The sequence below is a fragment of the Sminthopsis crassicaudata genome, chromosome 3, assembly GCF_048593235.1.
Source record: "Sminthopsis crassicaudata isolate SCR6 chromosome 3, ASM4859323v1, whole genome shotgun sequence".
NCBI classification, from domain to species: Eukaryota; Metazoa; Chordata; class Mammalia; order Dasyuromorphia; family Dasyuridae; genus Sminthopsis; species Sminthopsis crassicaudata.
The window spans coordinates 303,615,713-303,628,559 of record NC_133619.1 but is presented as its reverse complement, the minus strand read 5'-3'; positions in this window follow the sequence as shown (position 1 = coordinate 303,628,559).

Below are 12,847 nucleotides of genomic sequence, written 5' to 3'. Positions count from 1 at the left end.
TATATTTTAGGTACTTAATAAGAACTTGCTTCATTGGATCAAATTGAATGAATGTTATTTTGGTAAATCAAAGTCAGATGACCTGGATGTAGATTCCAATTCCAACACAACTATCTCTGAGACCTTGTTCAGGTAAATTTACTCCTCTAGCCTCACTTTCTTTATCTGTACAATGAGAGACTTGGACAAATTGGTCTTTAATGTCTCTCCCAGTTTTAAATCCATGATTCCCTTTGGGTTCTATGGTGTGTGTTGTCAATTAGGCACATGATATGTGAAAGTATGGATGGGATGAACTGAAGCCAGAACATTTTTATTGACTGAAAATGGCATGTTTTTTTCACGAGCAGCAGAACAACTAGTATTACCAAGACATTTCTAAATAAGAGGCAGTGAAAATTTTATTGCTGCTAGCAGCACCTCATTTTTTTTTAAGTTTCTTTTTTGCCATCATGTTTCAATCCTATCCCCTTGCTCTATTCTCTTCATGAAGTACATTAAAACACAAAAGAATGCTTTTGTTCTTTCTAAGGCTTGTCCAATTTCGTGAGATCCAAGGGAACAATGTGTCAGGTACTGTTTGCTATGTCTTATTTTGTTCAGATTTCTGGCTGAAAGTTTTCTTCCTGGCTACATGGCTGTGACCCTCTTAGGGAAACTGGGATGCACTTGCCCAGTTTAGAGAAAGAATCATTCAAATGCCTCTATATTTGGGGGATTGAATAACAAATGATCCTAATAGGCATACTCTGGCTTTATAATCTTTACAAACTGCATTCTAACTGGAAAACTAGGACAGAAAATATTGATGATATCATGGAGTCACAGGATTAGAGAGAGGCAGATTAGCCAACTCAACCCTTGCCTTTTGGCAAAAAGACACCTAAACTATCCAGGGCAGATGGCTATCAAAAGTTTCCTAAACTCAGTCTTCATTTTCAGTTTACATTTACCTATTTACAGGGTTGTGAAAATTAGGAGCTAATGGGAGTGAAAAATTAGAAAAATGTTTGATGGAAACCTCCCACATGAAACAAAAGCAAAAAATCCCAACCAAACAAACCCAAAAAACCATCTTCAGAGATCCCATCTTTGTTCAGGAGCTAGACATAATATGCTTTGGCAAATATTTTCTTACCACTGAAGTACATGGTTAACAGGCGTTGTATTTTTAATGGCACAGGGTTTATATGACTACAAAATATAGGAGATTCTTCCCTACCTCATTTCCTAAATAGTTGACGTATTCGCCAAAAGCAAAGAGTAAATAACAGATGAGATGAGGTGTTAACAATATTGTTAACACTCTGAGATCTCTTTATGAAGTGTGAACACCTTTAGCCCAGCAGTGATGAGCTCCCTTTAGAGGAAAGCTACAGAGAAACTATAGGTTCACCTGTAGGTAAAGAGGTAAACTATGGCTGTTAGTAGGAATCCTTTCTTCCCTCTACCCCCATTTACCAATCCCCCCTATTCTACCCATTACCAACATCAAGTCCCATTTCTAGGTTCATGTACAGATTCATTGCTAGTGAGGGAAGGGAAAACTTGGTCCTGTATTTAAAATCTTTTGGAGAAGGCCTTTCCTTTCTTTCCTTCTGTAATGCATTCTAACATTGAAGACCATGCCAGTAAGTTTCTCAAAGGCAGCATGGCAAAGTGGACCAAGGACTTGATCTGAAATCAAAGGATTAAGGTTCAAATACTACTAGTTACTTTCCATGTGGCTTTGGGAAAGCCACTTTTCTCCTTTTGATTTCAGTGTCTTCATCTATTAAAGAAGGTGATTGGATGAGATGGCCTCCAAGGTCCGTTCTAGTTCTAAATCCATGATTCTAAGAGGAAAATTGGTATGGTAGGTAAAGCACTTGGAATCATGAAGAAATAGGTCTGCATTTCACTTCAGATGCTTACTAGCTATGTAACTGGAGATCAATCACTTAACTGCCCTCATCTTTAGTTTCCTTATCTGTAAGATGGGGATAATTATATTGTCTTCTGGTTAGTGGTTTTAATATAATAATATAATTACAAATATAAGATGTATAATGATAAATTTATATATATATATAGATATATGCATGTTTATTTAAATATAATAAATTATAAATTAATAAATAAAATTATAAATATAAAAATATAATAAGATTATGTAGCTCTTTAAGTTTTGCAAAGCATTTTACATATTTTATATCATTTAACAAGCAAGTAATGCAGTGCCATTATTAGTTCCTTTTTTTACAGATATAGACTCTGGGTCTAAGAGAGATTAAAAGATTTCCCCTGGTCACATTGCTAGTAAGTGTCTGAGGCAAAATTTGAACTTGTATCTTCCTAATTGCAAGTCCCATACATTTTGTTCTACTACCTTGTTATGATTTAATAGCATAAGAGATTTAAGAATAGGTTACTGCCATAAAACCTACAAGAATATATTTTATAGTACCTTTGTTGTTATTTCAGTTGTATTCAATTCTTTGTGACCCCATTTGGGATTTTCTTAGCAAAGATATTATAGTGGTTTGCCATTTCCTTCTCCAGATCATTTTACAGATGAGGAAACTGAGGCAAACAGGGTTAAGTGACTTGCCCAGGGTCACACATGTAGGAAGTGTTTGAGACCAGATTTGAACTCAGGTTGATGAGTCTTCTTGATTCCAGGCCTGGTGCTCTATCTACTCAGTAGATAGGGGTTCTCAAACTATGGCCCGTGAGCCAGATGCAGCCCGCTGAGGACGTTTATGTGGCCCACCGCGTTATGGCAAATGGGCTGAGGGGCGGAGACAGAGTGGGAGGTTTTGTTTTTACTATAATCCGGCCTCCCACAGTCTGAGGGACAGTGAACTGGCCCCTATTTAAAAAGCTTGAGTTCCACTGATCTACTGTCTCACCTAGCTGCCCTTATAGTACTTTAAGATTGGACAAAATGTTTTACATTCATTATTTTAGTTGCCCATAGTAGCTGGGCTGTGCAGTGGATAGCATTATATGCTATGAAGTCAAATCCTAAATCAGGTGTTTTTTTCCTGGACTTGACATAAGCTGTATGATTATGAATAAGTCACTTGAATACTCAGAAACTCAGTTTCCACATTTGTAAAATGAAGAAGATCCTTTCAGTACTATATTACAAGAGTTATTTTGTCTGTAAAGAATCCTATGATTAATTGGGAACTATGTTCTCCTGAAACTGGCAGAAGATTTTTTCTCCCCAGGGAAACTGGAAAGGAGAATGAAGTTTTTTTTTTTTTTTTTTTTTTTTTTTTATTCAATAAACGTAATTGTCTCTTAATTGTCTTAGGTTTAAATTTCACCTCTGATCTTAATCCCTATGTGAAAATGGGGAAATCTCTGAGCCCCAGATGAAGTGATTTCTTATCTGTAAATGGGGCTGGTAGCATTGTTAAATCTCTCTGTCTCAATCTCTGCCTCTGTTGTCTTGCTGCTTTTCAGTCAATCTCTCTCTCTGAATAGGAGTCATTGTTAAGTTCAATGAGGTGAGAATATAAACACTTTGTGACAGATGCCACAGTGGATGGAATGGGGATTCAAAGTCAGTAAGATCTGAGTTCCCATTTTGTCTTAAACCCTTATTAGCTATATAATCCTGAGAAAATTACTTAACCTTCTTGTCTCAGTTTCCTCATCTCTTCCTAGAAAATCCCCAACTGGGGTTTAAAATATACAAGAAATAAATGATAGCAAAATGAAATGCATTTATTTAAGGAAAAACTAGGGAAAAGGAGAAAAGTAGGAAAAAAAGAGAGAGGAAAGAAAGAAGAGAAGGAGATAGAGAAAAGGATCTGAAGGAAGAAATGAGAGAGTTACAGACAGAGACTGAAATTAACAACAACAAAACCATTATAGTTTCCTCATCTTTAAAATGGCAGTAATTTGTGATGATCAAATGAGTTATCATACACAAAGTTCTCTGCAAAGCTCAAGAGCTCCCTCAAGAATTGATAAAGCAGCCCTTCTTTGTTATTTTAGTTTGTTCACATCAGGAGGACAGACAGAAACAAAGGGCTGAAAGAGAAAGAGAGAGAAAGAGAGACAGAGACAGAGAGACAGAGAGAGACACAGAGAGAGACAGAGAGAGAAGGAGGGAGGGAGAGAGAGAGAAGAAAAGAGGGAGAGAAGAAGGGAGAGTGGGAGAAAGTAGGGGAGAGCAATAGATAGAACATGGGATGTGGTTTACAATTAGATAAAAATAATTTTAAAAATCCTACGTGATGCATAATTATTACCAAAGAATTGCATTTTCTATAATAATAATCATTTGAAGGAGAGAAGCTAGTATAATATGAAAAAAATGCTCACCAGATGTTAGCAATATGGAATCCTCAGAAAAGTCTTCCTGAAAGAGGAGGATCTTGATGGGAGAGTTAAATATGAGCCAAAAGAAGAGTTAACATTGAATAAGTTTAGTTTCTAGGTAAAAAATGTCATCTTATTCAAATGGTTTTTACAATATGAAATATAACTTCCCAATAGCATTTAAGCAATAAATAGGGTAGTTTTTATTAGTTGGAAGATTTTAAACTTTTTGTGGTTTGTTTTTCTCTAGAAGTTAAATAGGATAAACACTAAAGCTGTCTGGAAGGCATTTGGGATTCCACCCTGTGTTGTGAGTGATGTTTTCCTAGACTAATTTCTCTTGTAGCATCAGTTGGTACTGCTCATAGATGATGCATATAAACATTCTTCTTTTTAATGGGTTGGAAATTGTTGCAGGCTTCAGTATAAATGTTTAAAGTTGTTGACTATAAATTGGGTTATCTTTCCAACTTCTCTGTATGGTTGGAACAATAGGAGTCTGTAGTGCTGGCAGAAAGACTTCCCCACTCTGTCTAATAAGTGACAAAGATTAAAGGAAGAAAGCAATAAGCAGTTCAGAAAAATTGATCAAAACTTGGTGGATATGAAACCTGACGGAATATTTAGTACGTGGCATCCATAGTCCCCCACTCCTGAAGGAAGCAAACTCCTTTTTTTCATAGTACTTCAATTTAAATGTATTTTCTTCATACTGTTTTCTTGAGAGTATAGTTTAGGGAGAAATAGGGCACAAAGGATTTTTCATTCAGAGTAATACTTATCATGAGATGAATCCCAAGGAATTGTTGTAGGTAGAGGCATTAAGGATGAAGAAACTGGTCTCAGAGTTTGTCTTCTATAGTGATTTCAGATAACTTTGGAGACAAACAGATGGACAAAGTTTCTATGACTCTTTTGGGGATGATTTTGTGACATCTTTGGACAAATCTATCTGGAACTCTGAAAATGTGATAGGTAATAGAAACACAAAAAGCCTTGACGTAAAGGTTAAGATTAGGGTTACATTAAGCGTAACAGTAGATTAAAGCATGTGGGATACAAATTGGGAAACCTTTAGCAATCTTCCTAATAATATCTGCTCTTTCTAACTTTAATAGTTTTATTTTAAAGGGAATTTTGAGGAACATTTATTTATATATAAAAGTCAAATACAAGCATATTATTTTGCATAACATAAATCATCTTCAAGCTTCAGTTTGTTGTCTGTTATTTCTAGTGGAATTTATTATAATGAATTCTAGTGCTATAAAATAATTTAGATAACCTCTTATAGTATGCTGCAATGAAACTTCAATTGTACTATGACATACCTTTACCTGTAAATATATGCAGGTCTTTTGAGAACATGGTGGAAGTGTTCAGCCTATCTCTCTAGGATCATGTCCTTATCACTAATCAGTGTGGCAACATTAGCACTGAGTAGTTGAGATGTACCACAGGTCTTTGGTCCATAAATAGCCTTTAGGGCATCATAAAAATGCCTTGGGTTGTTTCAGCATAAAATTGAATTTCATATACTTTCTTACTGAGCCAAGAATTCTGCATCTAAGTTTTGATTGTACTTTACTTTTGATGGAATTGAATGCTACCTTCTTAGAGATGGATGAACTATCAGGCTGGTACACCCTATGTAGTTCTCATTTTTCATTAACAGTTTCTGAATTTCCCCATCATTTTTATCAAACCAGTTCTGATGTTTGTGAGCGTTCTGACCCAGATGAGCAAATGCAATGCTGTACACCAAATCTCCAAAAGCTGCCCACTCCCTTTCTGCTTCATTGTTAACAACTGTGTGTTGGCTCAACTTACCTTCCAGGTTGGTAACAACCTGTTTCCTCTCAGAGAAGCTCCTTAATATATTCACATCAATTCTTCTAGTAGTCTTTTTGTCCTGGGGCCTCAGCTTTTATTGAATGAGAATATTCAGCTTGGAGAGGATAAGTCTAAGAACAGTCCAGCACTCTGCACCACATTGCTATCTATGTTTTCTTACAATCATACAGTCCAATAAATGCCACTGTTTTCTGCGAGGGAGCATTCATTAGCTTTTATTGCATTTAGGTAAACACAATATAATGTTGGTGATGAGGTCATGAGATATACAATTCTTCAATAGTAAATGACCATTGCTGTTGCTGTTTTCAACTCCATTCATCCCAAGGATTCTCTGCCATGTTCTAGTACTCTGAGCATTAAAATTGCCCAGAATTATAAGCTCGTCCTTTTTTTTGGCACATTAATAATAAGGGTTTCCAGGTCTTCATAAAATGTTTCTTTGACTTCTTTAGGTTTGTCATGATGGGAGCAGAGGCACTGATGATGGTCACATGGCATTTTCCTGCAAATGTCAATCACATTGTTCTGAGCCTGTCATTCATTCCTTTTGGAAAGCATGTGAGCTTGTTAATTAGAATAGTTTTGATTGAAAAACCTACACCACCATCACAGTGTTCCCTTTCACTGTGGCTACTCCAGAAAAATATTAATCTATGTCTTCCTTCAGTAAACTGGCCTTCATTTGCCTGTTTTATTTTACTCAGGGCTGCTATTTAGATGCAATACTTGTTGCGCTCTCTTGTAACAAGAGCTGTTCTTCTTTCAGATCTATTAATTTTATTTAATCTACAAGTATGCACACATTCCATATACCAATGGTGAGTGGAATCAACTTTTCAGAAATTTTTGTACACTTTTTAGTGTCTCAACCACAAGGTGGGATCACTGCTTGCTGCAGTAATCACGCTATGGTTGGGTAAGCAGACAATTTTTAGGACACTTTTTCTAATCCCTTCCTCACATATGGAGGTGAACAGTGTGATCTTTTAAAGACTTCTCAGATACAAAGGGGATTGCCAAATACCACTGCTGCATCCAGTAAGGAGACGATTCTATGGTCTGGTCTGCCTGTGGGCAGTTTGTGACATAGCTCACAATGTATTCACACCTGCTACTTCATCACTTGCCCATTGTCACAGGACTTTGAGGATAAAAATAGCAAAATGGTATGGTGATATCTTTTGATTTGTGCATAAATTAGATTTAAGTGAGGCAGAGTTGCATGAAGTAATCAGCCTTATTCTCTCTTCTAGAGCCATCATTATCCAGTGGGAGGACAGAGTAAAAATGACTGATGATGACTCAAGATGCAGTGGATGACCTTGGTATTTTTGATATCTAATCAAGCTCTAAGCACTCCACAACACCTGTTTCATCTGCTCTCATGGCCGTTAGAACAAATTGTTCTCATCTGCCCGTTTCACCAGTGGAAGCTTTTACATTCTTCGGGTAGACAACCTGCCTAACTTACCATAGAGTTTGAGACTCCTTGGTTATCTTCAACCTGGTTTAACCCACGTGCCAAAATGATTTGCTGGGGTATGTGCATGCTACAGCATCTTGGAGTCACAGGTGAAAGTTAGGTGGATAAAGAGCACACCAAAGGTGGAAAGCAACTCTGAAAAGGGCTCAGTGGGCCTCACCTCAGAGGGTACAAGTCTTCCCTAAACACACTCCACACCCACACTTTCAACCTGGAGATTGGAAGAATGGTCAATGGGCCCTTTTATCTTGATTTTTAAGAAGTACTAATAACATTGACAGTAACAGCTTCTGTGTGGTGTAAGTATAGAAAAATTATGTTGGGAATGAATATGTTTTTAAAGAAGTTTATTAAAGAAAAATCTAGTTTGAACAGACCAAATAACCATATAAATAGGATAATAAATAACATTCTCAAATTTGAAACAAAAGAACAAAGAATTCTAAGCCCCAATTGGAATATGTCTCAATCCAAGAGTCATATTACAAGGTTTTCAATAGTAATTAGAGAGTACATTTCTTTCAGTCATTAGTAAAGCAATTAGCTTAACTGATGGTCTTTACTTCCCTCCTCAAAAGATAACTTGAATGTCATTTATACAATCAATGTAAGGGTAGTTTTTTTTAAAATAGGTGTTTAATTTGAGGGGTTTTTTTGGGGGGGGAAGGTGCTGCTGCTGATGATTATTTTTAACTTCATGTTGAAGTATTTCTGCCATTTAACACCTTTTTTTAAAATTGGGAAAATATGCTTGCATGGAAAATGAAATTCAGGAGTTTTTCTGCCAAAGTAAATGAATGTGTGTTATGGGTCTTGTCTCTTCTTGTATGTACTCCTGCACCATCTTCAACAGAAACTATAATGTTACTTAAGGTAATCAGTTATGGCCTTAGGCTCTGTCATTAAAGAAGACTTTATAAACTTCTGGTGATTGTAAACTTTTAAAGACTATGTAGAAAGATGCTGTCAAGAGGAAAGGTATTGAGAAATGCAGGAGATGTTTGAGGATATATGAAAATAAAATGAACTTATGCACCTTATAAAAATGGAATGAACTTTTATTCTAAAGGATATAAATGCTTTACTCCTAGTTAATTAATTAAAATAGTTGCATTAGGAGATGTTACATCTTAAATACAGAATATTTCAGATATGATTCTATCAATGGGACAAATTACATCTATCAATTACATGGTGATGCACATAGTATGTTTATCTCATGATAAGATGAAGAGTGAAGAGCTTATTATGTGGGTGTTATTCCTATTTCCTTGACAATAGCATAATTGTAGTAGATAATTTGGTGAGGATGAAAGTTTTCAGTCCTTTTCTTGATGTCAATATGCTGGATTGGACTAAGCCAGAGGATTGTTTCAGATACCTGACTTGGAATTAGCTTGCAATTTCCCCAATGAACTAGGAGGGATCTTAGAAGTAGTTTGCTCCTTAACCCTATAACTGCCTTACTCACTAGAAGTCACAAGACATCAGACCAAGATGGAATTAATGGTCATGGAAAAAGCAAGTCAACTTTTCAAGTTTGTGTATCATTTGTGATTAAGGAAGTATTCAAAGTTGAAAACAAGTATACAAAACAATTACTAATTGTGTATTGAAGGCAGCAAGAGTTTCTGCAACATCAAAAAGTTTCCCAACATAAAGTTTTCACAGCTCAAGCTTCTTGAGTGTTTTTCAAAAGACAAAAGAAAAAAAAAAAGGAAAGGTTTTTTTTTTTCCCTTCAGATGGCAAATCTGACCTTTATAGTAATGAGGGATAGTAAAGGATATTTAATACGTATATAAATGGGAGGCAGTTCCGAAGTGGGATCAAATACTTCTAAAATGGAATGACTCCCCAAGCTCTTGTACTGTTTTTTTCCTTTCAAAACCTAGGCACCATGGAGAAATGTCTGGTATTCTTGCCTGTGTCTTTGGGGCTAATGTTGGCTGTGAAGAGGTTTCAAATAAAAGCACTCCACGCTTGACCAAAATTAAAAAGCTAGTTCTTTTGTTGTCCCATTATGTCAGAAAGCTCTTCCCAGTGCTTATAACCAGTCATCAATGTGTCCTTCCTAGGGGTCATTCAAGTGTGATGAAGAACTACTCAGAGCCTGACCTGAACTGCAGGATTTGGGAAAAAGTCTAGTTATAAATGGTTTATGTTTGAAGATCTAATGCTCTCAATGTTCACCCTGCTCTGAACCACAACTTCAAAGCTTTTTTTGTTGTTGTAAGTATCCATATGAGCACAAATACAAGAACAAACTCTATGAAATACACAAAGAACCAAAAACATAGAATTACAAAGAGATAGATCTCTATTTTACCAATGCAAAATCAATCATTTATATATAAGCATCATTTCTAAAGTTTCAAAAAAGAGAAATCTCAAACAATTACAATGGTCTGATATTCAAGTTGTTACTGCAAAACATACCCTAAGCATAATTCTTTGTTCTGTGTGTTCAAATGTTTTATTTGTCTTTTAAAATAATTTTTATGGTTAAAAAAAATCACAGTTTTTTCAGGTTAAAAACAAGCCATGAAAATGAATCTCAATGCAGATCTCACAAATCAGTAGGAATAGCATTTGGTTCTGCTGCTGCTATACGTTCACACTCAGCAGCCTTAGTATCAATGTGATTAAAATTTCTTTCCAAAACTAAATAATGAGTTGATATTTTTATAATAAAAAAGTTCTGAGTAATATTGCATAGGAGTGCCAGAAACTGTCCTATTGGAAACAAAAACTACATTAAATAAGAAACCTCTTTTCAGGCCTGTATTTGCCACATTTATAGCATGACACAATACATACTGTGACAGGGATAGGAAAAAAATGTTTTTGGCACTCAATTACACATATTAGCAATGTTTGCCACATGAAAATAAAGGGAAGAGCAAATAGGAGGAAATAAGAGGGAGAGAAGAAAAGAGGGAGGAGGGATTTGATTTCAGAAAGGATTGGACAACTAGTCCAGTGCTTCATAAAGACGATCCCCATTAGTGACACAGGTGGCTTGGATGTACCAGTTTCTATGATGAAAAGAATGCAGTCTAAATTTATCTATGAATTTGGCTGCATTCGTGGCACTGGAAAGATCCTATCTGTTAACAAACACTAATAAGATGGCATCTCTAAGCTCATTCTCTGCCAACATTCTCATCAGTTCTTGGGCCTCATTCACTTATTCTCTGTCATTATTGTCAATCACAAAAAATCTGCCCTTGTGTGTTCTGAAAGTAATGGTGCCATAGGACTTGGCTCTTGTTCTAGCCACCTACATCCCATACTGTGAAGCTAATGTATTTATATTCTACAATTTTTATGTTGTAACTGTGAGAATAGTAGCTACTATTTCTATCTTGTAACTTTCTTCCTTCCTTCCTTCCTTCCTTCCTTCCTTCCTTCCTTCCTTCCTTCCTTCCTTCCTTCCTTCCTTCCTTCCTTCCTTCCTTCTTTCCTTCTTTCTTTTTTTCTTTCTTCCTTTCTTTTTTTCTTCCTTCCTTCCTTCCTTCCTTCCTTCCTTCCTTCCTTTCTTTCTTTCTTCTCCTTCCTTCCTTCCTTCCTTCCTTCCTTCCTTCCTTCCTTCCTTCCTTCCTTTCTTTCTTTCTTTCTTTCTTTCTTTCTTTCTTTCTTCTTTCTTTCTTTCTTTCTTTCTTTCTTTCTTTCTTTCTTTCTTTCTTTCTTTCTTTCTTTCTTTCTTTCTTTCTTTCTTTCTTTCTTTCTTTCTTTCTTTCTTTCTTTCTTTCTTTCTTTCCTTCCTTCCTTCCTTCCTTCCTTCCTTCCTTCCTTCCTTCTTTTCTTTTTTTCTTTCTTCCTTTCTTCCTTTCTTTCTTTCTTTCTTTCTTTCTTTCTTTCTTTCTTTCTTTCTTTCTTTCTTTCTTTCTTTCTTTCTTTCTTTCTTTCTTTCTTTCTTTCTTTCTTTCTTTCTTTCTTTCTTTCTTTCTTTTTTTCTTTCTCTCTCTCTCTCTCTCTCTCTCTCTCTCTCTCTCTCTCTCTCTCTCTCTCTCTCTCTCTCTCTCTCTCTCTCTCTCCTTAAAGAGATTAGCAAATATATTTCATGTTCCAAGTGTGATATGTTGAATGTTGGCAAAAGAAACCTCTCCACTATTGAGCTATGGGCTTCCTGTCTCCTCACACATGAGTGGTTGCTCTCCTTTTTTATCAGCTCTCCAAGCATTAGTTTTGCTCCCACAAGATCTGGAGTCAATACTTCTTACACTATCTAAACAAAAGAAAAATAAAAATCCTTCTCCTGCTGAGATTAATAGAAAAGTTTTAACTTTAATTGGTATCTGTAGATATAATTTCCTCTTATTAGATGATGAAGCATTTGCTTTTTAAATAAGACTTTTTTTGGTAATATAATTGGTTATTTTTCCAGATTCCTATAGTCCTAGTGTAACTAAGCTAAGTAGCTCCCCTGTTTCCCATAACATTGATTTTCTGGAATTTCCTAACTGTGCTTAGGTTACAATCTGCTCTGTTAGGATTGCCATTGGATTTTTTACAACTACCAGGAAATTCTGATTTTCCTGTGAATTTGTCTTATGAAGCATTTGTGACTATACTTTTTGGCATGATCATTGACATTTTGACAATGGGGCTTGGGAAGTGATTTTAAAAAATAACACCTCTGTTAACACTGTGGAGTGTGAATTATACAACTTCTTCCTTACTTTCACATTCTTTTAAGCACTATTAATTCAATAACTGTAAAATTAGTAAGTTTCTCTCTTTCTTGATAAATAGGACATGAAATCCTTTTTTGTGCTGTACATTGAAGTCATTTATGATCATTCACAGTATTCATTCCTGGAAAGATTTTGCATATCTAAATATGCCATCTTTTTACTTTTTGTCAAAATAAAAATCAGCAATGACCCTTAAGTGGCCATTGTTTAGAATGAGAAATTGGAAGCTTCCAATATGACAAGTCTTACAGAATTTGACTACTCCAAATCATTTTTTTCCAGAGATTAAAGTTATTCTCTCATGTTTTTATTTACACAAATACTCCTACTTGCTCCCTTTGGTATTTCTTTCCTACCCCACTGTGATATATTCTGCCTTGCTTCACTGAAACTGATCTCTTATTACTCACCAATGAATTCTTTATTGCCAAATCCAATTCACTTTTTATTTAGTTCTCATCCTTTGACATTTTATCTCTTTGAAGCATTGCA